Below are 17,100 nucleotides of genomic sequence, written 5' to 3'. Positions count from 1 at the left end.
CAATTTATGTTCAGTCTCTCCACACCATGCATGATTAACTAAATTTGTGAATGGGTTGAGAAGTACTTACTGGCATGACTTAAGCTATGCACTTTATGCGATCATCTTGTCTTATGTATGCTTCATTCATCATTTGGAGTACTTGAGAGAGTAGTTTAAAGACAGAATCTAGGCTTGAGAGAGTTGGATTAGATCGCATAAACAAGAGTAGAGACTTAGAAATAAGTTCTATCTGCTACATTCCATACACATTGCATGCATCCTAGAAATAGGAAATGTGGCATTATGCATTGAGAAATGTAGTGCTTAATATTTGTGTATAGCATGATCGCATGACTTGTACAAAATATTAAGAAATGCTGGCTAAATTCTCTTCTCAACCCATTCATCGCATACTTGTTACAACACCACCCTTTCATCGCTCCGCATTTAATTCCATCGCATTAGAAAATCTAAGTTAAATCACCATCTACTTCTTTATCATCATTGCAATAGGATCAAAGAGTCTGTTACATATCTATTTAGTAATCCCTGGGTTCGACCATGGACTTACTAGGACCCTAAGAAGGCTTATACTTGGGCTTTGTTAGAAAAACTTGTATGATCATCGCATCCACACATCCTTACATCGCATGATAAATCAACGCATCAATACTCTAGCCAGGTGCGGAGCAGTTCAGGATTCCAGGAGAAATGGGAGGTAAGAGTTTTGGACCCCCGTTCTCTAGACAGTCAGGTATGAGGAGTTATGGAGGCGCGAGTCAACAGGGTTCGAGTCGAAAGAGGTCAAGACCTGTAGCTGGATCGAGTGGTAGATTGGTAATAGGTCGTGCTAGCGAGTTAGTAGCTACTACAGGAAGGAAACCACTGTGCGCAAACTATGGTAAGCTTCATACAAGAGTATGTTATAGTGACAGGAATGTTTGTTTCCAGTGCGGACAAGCGGGGCACTTCAAGAGAGACTGTCCTCAGCTAGGTCATGGAGCACAGGGTGAACAGAGAGGAGTTACCTAGGTTGTAGACTAACCTAGAGCGATCGGAGCCAGAGGTGAGGGATCCGGCGTAGCTAAGCAGAAAGGGGTAGCTGGACGACCCCAACAGCAATAGTAGCAGTAGCAGAGTAGAGTGTATGCTGTGACACACTAGGAAGCGGAAGAGGCTCCAGATGTCGTAACTGGTATGATAACTTTATGTAATCAGTCTGCTTATGTGTTATTTGATCCTGATGCTACGCACTCATTCATATCTAGTATGTTTGCATTGCATGTAGATAGAGTGCTTGAACGTATGAATGAGGATTTGTTTATCTTTAAGCCTGTAGGAGATACTCTAGTTGTACATAAGTATTACAGAAATTGTGAAGTAATTCTTGGGAATCATAGTTTATGGGTTGACTTGATTCCGTTAGAGTTACTAGAGTTTGATGTTATCTTAGACATGGATTTCCTAAGTAAACATTATGCCACTGTGGACATTAAGAAAGAGATAGTGTTTAGGAAACCAGGTGAAAAAGAGATAAACCTGGTAGGAAGTAAAAGAATATTTTCAGGAAGTCTAATATCAATAGTGAAGGCTAGAAGCTACCAAGTAAGGGATGTGAAGCTTATTTAGCCCATATGGCGATTTCATAGGATAGGAAGCTGATACCTGAGGATGTACCTATGGTACAAGAATTCTTAGATGTGTTCCCTGAAGAGTTACTAGGCTTACCACCTGACAGGGAAGTAGAGTTTACTATTGAGTTAGTTCCATGTACCATATAGAATGGCGCCAACAGAACTGAAGGAACTAAAAATTCAGTTACAGGAACTTTTGGATAAGGGGTACATTAGATCCAGTGTGTTGCCTTGGGGAGCGCTGGTCTTGCATGTTAAGAAGAAAGACGATACTCTCAAATTATGTGTAGACTATATACAGTTTAATAAGGTGACCATTAAGAATAAGTACCTGTTGCCTTGTATAGATGATCTATTCGATCAGTTAAAGGGATCCACGGTGTTCTTTAAGATAGATTTGAGATTAGGTTACCACCAATTGAAGGTGAAGGAAATAGATGTTCCAAAGACTGCTTTCAGGACTAGGTATGAACATTATGAGTTCCTAGTAATGCCATTTGGTTTGACGAATGTTCCGGTATTTATGAACTTAATGAATAAGATATTTCATCCTTACCTGGATCAGTTTGTGATAGTTTTCATAGACAATATACTAGTATATTCTAGTAGTGTAGAAAAGCACAAGGAACATCTAAGGTTAGTATTGTAAATGCTAAGAGAAAAGAAGTTATATGCTAAGTTTAGTAAGTGTGATTTTTGGTTAAATCAAGTTGTATTTCTTGGGCATATAGTTTCGGCTGACGGAGTCAGTGTAGATTCCCAAAAGACAGAAGCGATAGTTAACTGGGAACGACCCATAACTGTAACAGAAGTACGCAGTTTTCTGGGTTTAGCAGGTTATTATAAGAGATTCATGGAGAGATTTTCTAAGATAGCTCTACCATTGACAAACTTGACCAGAAAAGATGCGAAGTTTGAGTGGTCGCAAGAATGCGAGCACACTTTCCAAGAGTTGAAACAGAGATTAGTGTCAGCACCAGTGTTAACTTTACCTACACCAGGTAAAGAGTTTGAGGTCTATTGTGATGCATCCCGACAAGGATTAGGATGTGTGCTGATGTAGGAAGGTAACTTTATGTATGCTTCTCGTCAGTTAGCAGGTAACTTTACCTATGCTTCTCGTCGTAGATGATATTCTACCAGGTAACTTTACTTATGCTTCTCGTCAGTTAAAAAAGCATGAATGTAACTACCCTATGCATGATTTAGAGTTAGCAACAGTTGTGTTGGCTCTAAAGTTATGGAGACATTACCTGTTTGGTGAACGTTGTCATATATTCACTAATCATAAGAGTTTGAAGTATATTTTTGATCAGAAATAGCTAAACTTGAGATAGAGAAGATGGATCGAGTTGATCAAAGATTATGATTGTATAATTGATTACCACCCAAGTAAGTCGAAAGACCAGATCAACCAGAGCTGTTATTTGTTCAGTAAGAGGTGTATTGATACATAAGTTGTATAATGCTAAAGTAGTATTACCAGTTGATCAGATAGGAGGCTTGATAGCTTCATTTCAAGTACGTTCTACTCTCGTAGATGATATTCTACATGAACAGCTAGGAGATTATGATCTTTAGAAGTTAGCTGAAGAAGTAGGTAAAGGTCTGAGGACAGACTACCAGTTAAGAGCAGATCGAGTGCTAATGAAAGAAGGTAGGGTATGTGTACCTAATACCTTAGCACTTAAATAGGCTATTCTGGAAGAGGCACATAGTTCGGCTTATACTATGCATCCAGGTAGTACGAAGATGTATAGAACATTAAAGAAATTGTATTGGTGGCCTGGTATGAAAAGAGAAATTGCAGAGTATGTTGATAGATGTTTAGTGTGTCAGCAAGTTAAGCCTGAGCGACAGAGGCCAGCAAGATTGCTTAATCCACTCCAGTACCAGAGTGGAAGTGGGAGCATGTTACGATGGATTTCTTATTTTGGTTTACTTAGGACACCAACGAGCTATGATGGTATATGGGTAATTGTGGATAGATTGACAAAGTCAGCTAAGTTTTTACTTGTTAAAGTTACTCTTACCCTAGACTAGTTAGCTAAGTTGTATGTTCACAGAATTATGAGTCAGTTTGGGGCTCCAGTTCCGATTGTATCAGACCGAGATTCCAGGTTTATATCGAAGTTTTGCCTAGCTTGCAGAAAGCTATGGGTACCAAGCTATATTTTAGTACTACTTTTCATCCACAGACGGATGGTTAGTCTGAGCGGACGATTCACACTAAAGGACATGTTGAGGGCATGTGCATTGCAGTTCAAGGGCAGTTGGGATATGCATCTATCGTTGATCGAATTTGCGTATAACAACAGTTACCATTCGAGTATCGGAATGGCACCGTATGAGGCTTAAAATGGAAGACCATGTAGAACTCCAATATGTTGGAATGAAGTCGGTGAAAGGAAATTACTAGACCTAGAACTTGTTCAGCAAATGTTAGACAGTGTTAAGATTATAAGAGAAAATTTTAAAACAGCTTAAGATAGGTAAAAAAGTTATGCCGACAAGTGCAGAAGAGAATTGGAATTTGAAGTTGGTGATAAAGTATTTCTTAAGTTGTCTTCATGGAAAGGAATACTCAGGTTTAGTAGGAAAGGGAAGTTAAGCCCGAGATATATTGGACCCTACGAGATAATAGAAAGAATTGACCCAATGGCTTACAAGTTAGAATTACCTCTAAAGTTATCTCGTATCCATGATGTGTTTTATGTGGCAATGCTAAGAACGTATGTGCCAGATCCTACCCATGTTTTGCCTGATCAACTAGTGAAGTTGAAAGAGAATTTGTCTTACGAAGAAGAACCAGTGGAGATTCTTGACAGAAAAGAGTAAGTCCTAAGGAATAAGACAATACCATTGGTAAAGGTACTATGGAGAAACCATAGCACTGAAAAAGCTACATGGGAAGCTGAAGAGCAAATGAGAAACAAGTATCTGCAGTTGTTTAATTGACGGACTTGTAGCAAAATTTCGAGGACGAAATTTTCTTAGGGGGAGGTAAGTGTGAACCCTGAGCCGTAATTTCTCTACTTGAGTATGTTTTCTACTAAGATTAGTGTGGTGAGTAGGTTGATGTGAGAATTAATGTGTAATTGTAGAGAAAAACAGTTAGAAGAAAAGTTTGAATTTGGAAACTTTACTCTTGGGTAAAGCTTGAAAAATTGGCTAAGTGTATTGGAGGCTAGAAAATTGACTAAGTGTTGTGCCATGTGTTGGCCTTGCTCATTTGAGAGGTTATTTGGGCGTTGAAGGAAGCCAAAGTATGGCCGAGAGGAAAAGCTATGCGTGGGAAGGCATGCGACAACCAAAGTCTTAAGAAGTTAGCAAAGCATGCGGCAATGTCAAGTGTGCGTGGGCATGGGTGTTGCGCGATGGAGTTGCACGTGCTGGACGATCGTATAGCAAATGAACGGTGCTACACGATGAGGTAGGTGATCGTGTAGCAAATGAATGGTGCTACACGATGAGGTTGGCGATCGTCTAGCAAATGAGCGGCGCTAGGCGATGAGGTAGGTGATCGGGTAGCAATGCATAGAGCTAAGCGATGCAATAGGCAATTGTGTAGCAAATGCGCGGAGCTAAGCGATGCAATAGGCGATCGTGCGACAAAGTACGATGTTAGACGATGCGAAGGGTCGCGCTAAATGATAGCGCTATGCGTTGGACGATAGCGTTAAGTGTGGGGCGTTGGCACTGCACGATCGGCATCAACGCTAGACGATGACACTAAGCGATGATGCTACACGATGGGCATTAGTGTGCTATGTGTTGGACGAGATCGTCGGGTGACAAGCATTAACGTGAGGTCACTAAACGATGAGCTAAACGATGAGGTGGTGAGCTAAATGATTGGACTTGTATTAATCGGCATTAATCACCAATTGAAATACCAGATGTCCTTAGCACCAGATTTGACTCTATGAAAGTTGAAGGTGTTGGGATAAGATTTAATGAGAAGCGGTGGAAAGCAGTAGAAAAAGGGAGGTCGAACTTCAAACGATCAGTTTGATCAATTCTTCTGTACAAATTTAGAGTTCTTGGGAAAGCTTTGAGAGTCTACTTTCAGAGGAGACACTGCCGGAAGAAGTTCTCATTGGATTAAGGTCGGAGAAAGAGAAAAAGGACCAGAGATTCTGTTATCGGGTGAATCCGAGCCATCATTAAAGAATTGTGTTTCTAGGACAGACCACGAAGAGTCTGTAGCTGAAATTTTAAGGTAAGATTTTTGAGACAATTCTCAACAAGTTTGTAGAATGAAATTTCTTGAGATGAGCTCTAGAATTTGAGTTATTAATTTGGAAAAATGAATATGGAATTTCATGAACAAGCAGGCAGCTGCTTGAGTTGAATAAGCTGACAACTCGAGGAGAAACGCTTGGACAGACCAAGGGCTGAGCTTTTCCATGCGTTGGACCTGCTGTGTAGGTCGAGGATAGCTTGCAGTGGAGTCTTAGATGCATAAGTAACCTTGAGGACGACCATATGTAGCTGTAAGAACACTTAGAGAGGAAAGTGTTAGTTGCATAAGTGGTGTTGCATTTGTGAAGAGTGGTTGGAAGCTTTGTATGAGCCAAATCGCAAAGAAATTCCTAAGTGTCTAAACCTACAGCAAGGTGCGTTGTGAAAGTCTTCAAGAGGAAGGCTAAGCACAAACCTTACTTAAGGATTAGTCTCAAAAGGGAGACTTATGCTAGTAGAGTCTCAAAAGGGAGACTTATGCTAGTAGCTAATATATGCTTTTGTGTCCACAGGATTGACACCAGTAATAGAAGCATATCGACCCTTGAGGAATAGTTCTAAAAGTTGTGAGTGACTAAATATTTATAATGTTTTAAAGAAAGATTATTCTCATGCTAGTTAGTTTTACAAAGTAATTTCCAAGCAAACCATGAGTTATGTTTTAAATGCATGTCATGTATGAAAGTTTATTGAAAAACTATTTATGTGTGTTTAATTACACAAAGCATGTGTTAGCATCTTTAAAGACATGTTTTCTTTGCGTTATGCTTTACATGCTTTAAAGAGAGAGTCACTGTATGACTAGTTTTACTTGAAACTCGATACCGAGGGACATTTGAGAAGGTATCCGAGTAGCTCGATACTAATGGACAAGTTTTGAGAAGGTATCTGAGCAAAAGTACCTAAGGTATGACGATACTTAGTTATGGCCACGTGCACGTAGGCAGTTAAAGTCATATATTGAGCAAAAGGGTTCTCTCTTGACTAGCAGTTGACGTTGGGATTTCAGCACAACAGGGTTATTCTTAACTAAGGAACAGTTTAATGTTTTATGATGAAAACAACTTTATATACTTTATGCTTAGAAAATGTATATATTGCAGTACAAGGCTACTGTAGAAATTTATATTTCAGTTTAATCTCTTTATTGAGACTTTTGCATGTAAATCAGTTTTTTTTCTTAAGTCACTCACTGGGCTAGCAAACTCACCTCGTTTTCAAATGTTTTCCTTTCCCCTAGATAGCGGTCAAATCCTCAGGAGGTAGCTCTGCATCTACTCTGCCACTAAAGGACAAAGTTATTGTAACCCATTTTTTAGGTTGTTATTGTAAATATTGTACACATGTTACAGTTGTTCATATAGGGACTAAGGTTTTGGGTATCGGGACTTATGAAACTAGTAATGTAATCTCCCTAAATATTTTGTGTGTAAACTTAATGTTTTAGCCATAGAAGCATCCGCTGTGTATGAGTTTGCATGTTGGTATCAGAGTTATTTTCGCTAGAGTTATTAGGCAGTAAGTATCAGCAAAAGGGTTGATAACTACTACAGTCATGTCCCTTTCTAGACTCAGAGAGTAGTTTGGGAGGGGGTGTGACAGTCTCCTACCCATAGTCATGTACCCATTAGAGGTTTGGGATTCATCAAAGGTTTGTGTTTTCTCTGGGATTCACTAGAGGTGTTTCGGGATTTCACTAGAGGGTTGTGAGTACATCTCACCTACGATAGGACGAGTTCAAACAATCAATAGATGACCATCCATGAATAGTAGAGGTCTTTGCATGTCCCATTAGATTGATGCATTTGTTGGACATAAATGCATAGCCAGATCTTGATAGTGGGTTATTAACGGAGCATTTGTACCTATTCTTATTATGTTTTGTTTTCAGGTAAGGGTAAGGACGCACCGGCGAATGTCATGTTTTGAAATTTAGTTTCATTGAACGCATAGAACTTTCCTTTTTGCACAGTTGGTTATTTTAGGTAAAATTTTCTAGTGATGTTTTACTTTTTATTATTATTATTATTATTATTATTATTTAAGGGTACTCTTGGTTAATGATTTTAAGTTATTTACTTTTAATAAAAGTTATTTATTCTATAACATTTATTTGATTTTTTTCCATTCACAAAAAGTGTCGTTTTGAAGTGAATGTGTAATATCCCTAATTTTTAGGCAATTTAAATTTAATTATCTTGAAATATTTGTGGGTTATTTTGAATTTTGATGTTAAATTGAATTATTTGGTAAGAATAATTCAATTTTAAAATTTACTTTAATGCAAGATTTTTGGAAATTTAAAATTTATTTTAAAGAGAATTTGGATTTATTTCAAATTACAATTCAATTTGGAAAATTGAACTAAATTTGGGAGATTTAATAATTGTTTATAATTTGGAGGTGATAATTAATTTAAATCAATTTTTAGTATAATTGATTTAAATTTAATTGCAAAGGATTTGAAAGTTTAATTTAAAAAATATTTGGAATTTGGAATTGGGAATTTGAAAAAGGAAAAAGTAAAGGATTTAAAATATTATTTATATATTTATATATGAGAGTTAAGTTAAAAGAAAAAAAAAAAATTATTTTCCTTTTCATGCGCGTGAAGCAACCCCCCTCCCTTCTGTTTTTACGTTTTGTGAGCCCTAGCTAGCCACGCCACAGATCCGACGAGCCACCTTCCTCCAAGCCTCATGTCACTTTGTCGCTCGATGCATCGATGTTGAAGCCCGTTGCAATTGAAGCCGAGTCCGTCGCTGCCTGTTTTCGTTCAACAGTCGTGTCGCTCTCCTTCTTTAGCCGCTCAAGCTCTGACGCCTAGCCCGTGTCATCCAGCTGCTATCTGTTGTTTAGGGAGCTTTTCGTCTGCACTGTTGTTCATGCATGGGACTCGTCGTTGATCTAACCAATCCTTTCATCAACCAACGCACCTTCGAGGAAAATTTCACAAAATGACCCAAAACCCAAAAAATTTTCTACCAATGATCTCTTCCTAAAAACTTTTCTACCATTGACCTTTTGCCCATGTGAAATTCCATAATTACCCCCAGTTTTTAAAACTCCTCAAACCGCACCACATTTCTTCTTCCTTCAACGATTTCTTCAGCCCTTCATTCAATGTGTATTCAATACAACACCAACATTCTACCAAAACATTTATTCCCAACTAATATTTAACAAGAACATTGAATAACATTGATATGAAGAGAATGGAAGGTCACTCTCAGTATTCACTTTCTGTCGAACTCCCCACGAAATTCTCTCATTGTTCTATTGTAGCTTTCTCTTAGAGTTTCAGTTCAACATCTTCGTTGATCGTTTTCATCGTCAGATTCAGGAACAAAGAGAATGTTAGTGACATTCTACGATTTCTTATCCCAGATCGCTTTCATAATAAGTGTTGTTTAGCATTAAATGAATGATCATATAGTAATATATATACAATCGTTCATTACAATATAAACGATCGTTCATAAATTACAATACGATCGTATAGTAAATTATAAACGATTACGTAGTAATTTATACATGATCGTTTAATCGTTTGGTAAATTATAAATGATCGTATAGTAATTTATCAACAATTGTATAGTAAATTATAAACGATGGTGTAAACATTTGTAAACGATCGCATAGTAATGTATAAACGATCGTTCACTTATAAATGATTTGCTTATCCCATTGTAGATCAATGACGTTACTTCACATCTTTGTACGATTTGGTGAGGATTGGGATGGGCCTGGAAGAAATTATATTGGTGGTCATAGGAAATGTCAGAAAGTCAGAAATGATATAACAGTCAGTGAATTAGTGAGTATGATGCACCAATGATTGAATATCGATCCAGATATGTTTGATATACACATCAAATGTTGCTACAATCTATTGGCATATTGGTCCCGGCTCTCCCAATTGACATAGTCGACGGTGAAGATCTTAACTTCTTTTTAGAAGGCAGTGATGCATCCCGGATGCCATTATTTGTATCAGTTACACCTTGCGAAAGTCATGGAGTAGACACAGACAATATGTATCAACATTGCAATCCAACCGATCAACTCATTTCAACCAGTCAAAATTGTGGGTTTGCAACCATTTCGACACACAAATATTCATACCATGTCTTCACTTGATGATCATATTGAGCCATATAACTTGGAGGATGTCCATAGTGAAGCTTGGTTTGGTTAGAACAGTAAACCCAGATGTACTTTACAATTCGCTGAACATGGATATGGACAATCTTTAGGACTACAAACTTCTCCAACACCTAACATCCATGTTCCAACCCCACCTGTTCCCGTCCCACCAGTTGTGATGCCTTCGATTCTAATACATTCCAACGTTCCAACCGAACCATTTGTTGATATACCTTGACCATTAGAGGGCCCATCATATGACGACCTCATCACAATACCTCATGACTATCTGAATGACGAGGATATAAAGGTCGGTCAAATTTTCTTTTCGAAATATGATTTGTCAGTTAAATTATCGATGCTTGCAATAAGAAAGAACTTTGACTACCATGTAAAAAAGTCAACAAAGAGCTTGCTAACTATCCGGTGTTCGGTGGAGGAATGCAAGTGGAGGGTCCATGCAAAAAAAAAGTGAAAGAAAGTGATTCTTTCAAAGTGACGAAATATCCCAGTGAACATACATGTTCTCTTGAAATGAGAATTGGTAATCATCGACAAGAAAAAAGTTGGGTTACTGTACACTTAATCAAGTCCAAATACGAACAAGTTGGTCGAACCTACCGCCCAAGGGATATAAGTAAGGACGTCCAATGAGATTATGGAGTGAACATAAGTTACGGGCGGGCTTATCGCGCTAGAGAGTACAAATTGGTATTCGCACAAGGGTCACCAGAAGGATCATATGCTATTGTTAGGGCATATGATGAGACACTTAAGCTTGCAAATCCAGGTACGATATTTCAGGTTGAAGTAGAGGATGGACAATACTTTAAGTACATCTTCATGGCACTTGGTCTGTGTATCAGGGGTTTTCTAAACTGAGTTCGCCTAGTTATCGTTATTGATGGGACCCATTTGCACGAGAAATACAAAGGTGTGTATTTAATAACAACGTGTATCGATGGCAATAACAACATATATCCTATCACCTTCAATATTGTAGATGGTGAGAATAATGCATCATGGACTTGGTTCATGACTCATTTGAAGGCTTCAATAGGAGACGTTCTCAATTTAGTGATTATATCAGATCGTCACATCTCAATTGCAAAGGCTGTTGCAAGTATATTCCTTGATGCATTTCATGCCCTATGTATATACCATATTTGGAACAAATTGGTTGACAAATTCAAGAATAAGAACATAATCCTACACTTCTACCTAGTGGCAAAAGCTTATAGAATGTCTGAGTTTCAGATGTATTGGGCTAAGCTCCATCAATATCCTAGTTTGACGGCTTATCTTGAGGAGGTTAGATTACAATGGTGGGAAAGGATTTATGAAGTCCATTATAGGTATGACAAGATGACGACAAATATAGTAGAATTCCTCAATGGAGTTAGGGTGTTCAAAAAACCCGGTAACTCGACCAACCCGGACTACCCAAACCGCTGGTTTGGGTTGGGTTAGATTTTATTTTGGGTTGGGTTAGATTTTATTTTGGGTTGGGTTGGGTTAAAAATGTTAAAAAATATTAAATTCGGGTTGGGTTTGGGGTTACCCCATTTCAAGGTTGGGTCAACCCGACCCGACCTGAATATATATATATAAGTTAAAAAAAATAACAGTCAAATTTAAAAAAAAAAATAGAACTGGTGGCCCAACCCGAAAATTTTGGGTTGGGTTGGATTGACCCTCCAAAAAAGAACTAATAGGGTTCATTATTAGCCAACCCGAATTTTTGGGTTGGTCCACAAAAATCTTCCAACCCGGCCCAACCCGGACTATGTACACCCCTAAATGGAGTGTTAAAAGTGAAGGAAATCGGACAAGAGGATTTTCATGAGCAGCGGAAGGATCGTTCCAAATTTCTTTCGTATTTGAACAACAACAATTACAGTACAAGAAACGGAAACGTACAATCATGCATAAAACAAAATTACAACATGCTTTATTATACGATCAAGTGAAAGAGCACACATATCTTTGAAGACTCATCTTCAATCTCCCTAGATCACGAACGATCGTTCACAGCAAGACAACAACACACGAATGCTCGTACACCACGACCGCAACTGCACGATCACAGCAAACTCGAACACAACGATCTCCAAGATCACGAACGCCACGTATGACCTCCAAAAACCTCGACAATGTCGAGTTGAGTATGACATCATCATAACAGCTACCTTGGTATTCTCAGTGTGAGAATCTAAAAGTGTGGGCTCTGTGTGACTTGGTTAGAGGACGAGACCGGAGGAAGAGCAATCATGTAAACGATTGAGCAAGTGGGAGATGTCAAAGGTTATTGTATAGATGATACCCAATCGTTTAACAAATACAATGCGATCGTTTAGCAAAAGCTGCACGATTGTTTAGTTAATCGGCCAGCTGAGTGATCTATCGTATATAAATACTCCACGATCGTCTAGCCTCTCTTCAGCTGTCGTTTATTAAATCTTATTTACTTGACAACCACTGTGAATAATTTCTGAGAATAGAAACTCTCAATGCAACATTACTAGATTTAGGAAAACATTTTTCCTTTTATTTCACGGTTACCATGAAAATCACCAATAACCTCCCACTCAATTGGTTATTAGAGAAAAATAGATAATTATCCAATAATTAATATTATTATAAATACATATGATAACCAACTTACCATAGTATATTTATAACCTATAGTTTTAATATTCCATCTCATGAAACATATAAACTATAACTCTTTTTCTATTTCATGGTCCTTAATGTAAATCTCATTTACATTAATCCTCCACTTGATGTATCTCATACATCATACCGATCATACCATATATAATCAAATTACCTCTTGTCAATTTGAACATTTCAAATCAACACCAAGAACTGATTCTTAACTTGAATCCTTTGAGCTACTAAGGGGACCTTATTGACATGTAGCTCGAAGCTCTAACAGTACGTGAATAACTGAATAAACTCTTTAGTCACGGGATTCACAATTCGTTAAACTGTCAGACACTCTACTAAAGACTGACAGCTAAACTCTCCTTACTATAGATATATTATTTGTCCATCTTAACCAATCAATAGTGCGGTAACCCTTCACAGATCACCCGTAAGTACTGCTGGGCCAATAACCGTTATGCCCCTGTAGTTACATCTAACTCCTTATGTACCACTGATTTCTCTAATGAACATAAGTCATAGTCCTACTATGACTGAGTCATCTCTTCCAAATAGAAGTTGTGGTCACTATGTTCAAGCCCTGGAATCAGCCCTTAAGGGAGCAATCTATCTACTTCCCTCGACTTCGGGGAAAGAGTGAATTTCATCTTGTGTAACTGAGTTCCCAGCTCCCAAATTATACAAATCCCCAAAAATGTAGGCATGTTGAGTTGGAAATCTGGCCACTCTCACCCATATTAATCAAAGGACCGCCCTCAAAGGCAAGAGTTTCCAAAACATTCAGGATTGAGGTCATGTCACATATGGTCGTTTAGGTGAGATGTAAGTCTCAAGTATCAACAACGTTATATACAGAGACAAATCATCTCGTGGTTCATTCTTATACAAACTCTTTGTATAGGACACCATGTCTCTACATGAATGGTCAGGATTTACCATCTGTAGTAGTTCATAACACTTGCAAACCTCTACAATGCGGGCCGTATCCGTAGTATCACTAGGATCATGTATCTTTTGGGATTGGTGTCCAAATTCTCCTGGAGTCTCGTTGTTTTGTAAAGATACACATTGTTTAATGAATAAAATAATTGTTATTTAATTCTGGCATTTACTCATATGCAATAAACAAAACTTCTTGGTTATCTTATGTGAACTTAAGCATGTATATGTGATATACAAGTGGATCATGCCTTAAGTGATAACCTAAATAGGTCTGTAGTATAAGTATTAAGGTGGAATACCTGATCCTGGTGACACTACGGATACGACCCGCTTTGTAGAGGTTTGCAAGTGTTGTAAACTACTACAAATGGTAGATCCTGACAATTCATGTGGGGACGTGCGAGCGGAGGTGTCCTATACAAAGAGTTTGTATAAGACCTAGACCACGAGATGACTAGACTCTGTATATAACGCCGTTGATACTAGAGACTTACATCAAACCTAAACGACCATAGGTGACACGACCTCAATCCTGAGTGTTTTGGGAAATTTGCCTGAGGGCGGTCCTTTGATTAGTATGGGTGAGAGTGGCCAGATTGCCAACTCAACATGCCTACCTTTTTGGGGACTTGTCTGATCTGAGAGTTGGGAACTCAATCCACAAGATAGAATTCACTCATTACCCGAAACAAGGATAAGTAGAGAGATTGCTCCCTTAAAGGATGATTCTAGGGCTTGAACATAGTAGCCACAACTTTTCTTTGGAAGAGAAGACTCAGTCATAGTAGAACTATGACTTATGTTCATTAGAGGGATCTGTGGTACTTAAGGAGACAAATGTAACTATAGAGGCATAATGGTTATTGGCCCAACTATACTTACGAGCGATCTGAGATTTGTCGCACTGCTGATTGGTTAAGATGGACACATAATATATCTGTGGTAAGGAGAGTTCAATTGTCGGTCTTTAGTGGAGTGCCTAATAATTAATGAATAGTGGATCCTTTGACTAAAGAATTTATTCAGTTATTTATGTACCGTTTGAGCTTCGAGCTACAGGTCCATGAGGTCCCCTTAGTAGCTCAATGGATTCAGTTGAGGATCAATTCTTGGTGTTGATTTGAAATGTTCAAATTGACAAGAGGTTTTTTTATTATATATAATATAATCGGTATGATGTATGAGATACATCTAGTGGAGGATTGATGTAAATGAGATTTACATTAAGTACCATGGAAGAGAAAAATAACTATGGTTTATATGTTTCATGAGATGAAATATTAAAACTATATGTTATAAGTAGTATGATAAGTTGATTATCATTTATATTTATAATAATATTAATTATTGGATAATTAATTCTTTTTCCTTAAATAACCAAATGAGTGGGTGGTTATTAGATTCATAGTAACCGTGAGTTTAAAAGGAAAGTGGTTTTCCTATTTTGAAAAGATGATTTACTAAACAACGGCTAGGCGAGCTAAACGATCGTACAGTATTTACTAAACGATCGCATAGTTTTGTTAAACGATCACTTGCCCTAAGTAAACAATCGTATAGTGTCTGTAGGCGACAAACCGAGCTAAACGATGAGCTAAATGATCACATAACTTTTGCTAGACGATCGCTTAGTTTTATCTAAACGATTGGGCATCAACCTATACGATAGGTCTCCGCCATCTCCCACGTGCCCAGTCGTGTACGCGAGCGGTATTTCCTCCTTCGTTTTCCTCAAACCAAGTCCGAACAGAGCCCACCCTCTGGTTCTCACACCAAGAATACCGAGGTAGCCTTGTTGGTGGTGTCAGACTCTCTCGACACCGTCGAGGTTTTTTAGAGGTCGTCCGCGCTGTTGTGGAGGAGTTCGTGGCTGAGGTGATCGTTGAGGTCAAGCGCGAAGTGTTCGTACGATGTTCATTGTTGTGTTGCAGTCGTGTAAATTGAGCGTTTGAGGTTGTTGTTGTTCAAGCGGTCGTGCGCAAGGGAGCGTGGAGACGCATCTGCGATTGTTAGTACAGTTTTTCCCTTTGTGCATTTGAGTTTTACATGCTATAATTTCTGTAATTATTTGTATAACGGTTTCTTTGAAGTTGACTGTAAATGTATTGTTCATTCATGATTGTGATTTGGAATAATCTTGTTCTGCTGCTCATGGAAATGTCGAATCAGATTTCCTTCAATTGGTATCAGAGCCAGGTTCTTTGATATTTCAAATTACAAATCTGAATTGAACGCATTTTACAGTCGCGGTGGGTTTCTACATTTGTGGTTAACCAGTTTCTGCATTTGTGGTTGCGTTGATGAATGTTTTGGGTTTAAATTGCCTTTTTGTTAAAGCGTTCGGTATTACAAAGTGTTAATTGTAAAGGCCCCTGTGTTTTTAGGCAAAATTAACATCGCAATCGAGTCTGTAATTCAAAAGTTTTGAGTTCGTCGAGTTGTTCAGGATGAAGCTTCGATGCATGGCGATGCAGATCTCAATGAAGAAGAAGACCAAATGTTGGTCGGATCGTGTAGCCTCAGGTAAACGATCGTTGGGATTTAACTAAACGATCATTTAGATTTTTCTATACGATCGTTTAGCTAATGCTAAGCGATGGGATAAATTGTTTACCATATCGCATAGCGTTGGTTGCCCGATCGCATAGGCACTGGAGGTAGACGATCGTAGTGGGAGCATGCGATGCTCGTCGTTTAGTAGAAGGCGCGCGCTTGACGATCGTGTAGTTAGCAAGCTTCATCTCTTAGTCACTACCTATGTGATCACGCGTATGCGATATGGAGGCGCTAGCTAAGCATCGCTTAGGCGATGGTGCTTCGCGGCATCGTAGTCGCTTAGACGATTGTGGAAGGCGGGCGTCATGTGGAGCATGTTAATCGATCGTGTACTTCAAGCTTTATCGCTTTGTAAAGGTACGCGATCGTATAGTAATATTTAAACGATCGTTTGGATTTTTCTAAACGATCGTTTAGGAAATGTTAAACGATCGTTTAACTCTGGGAGCGCGGATAAGCAATAGAGCAAAGCGTTTGTTTTATCGTGTAAATGACCGCAGGATGCTTGGTACACGATGGTTGGAGAAGCGATGCTTTGTCCGAGCGGTTCAAGACCCGGTTCACCTGTTTGAACCGGAGATTCCTTGTCTTTGTAATAGTTAGCTTTCCTTTTGTGATTATAAGGCAATTTTACCCGGCTCATCAACATTGGTTGTTTATTCATGTGATGTATGGTACTTATATGCCAAAGTGTTTGTCATATAGTTAAAACCCACCTTGGGTTGTGCAATTATTCATGAATCATATATTATAAATGTTATAATATTGCATGAAGAAATTACTTGAAAGCATACACATGCATCATGAAATATAAGAGTTATATTTTGCATGCATTGAGCATTATTATGCATCATCCTTTTATTATAAATGTTATAGTCTAAGGATGAATGGAAGCATGTTTTGCTTGTTTCATTGTGGTTTTGTATAA

This window comes from Benincasa hispida, chromosome 2 (assembly GCF_027475165.1).
Source record: "Benincasa hispida cultivar pf3 chromosome 2, pf3_genome.v1.1, whole genome shotgun sequence".
Taxonomy (NCBI): Eukaryota; Viridiplantae; Streptophyta; class Magnoliopsida; order Cucurbitales; family Cucurbitaceae; genus Benincasa; species Benincasa hispida.
This window is presented reverse-complemented; position numbering follows the sequence as displayed.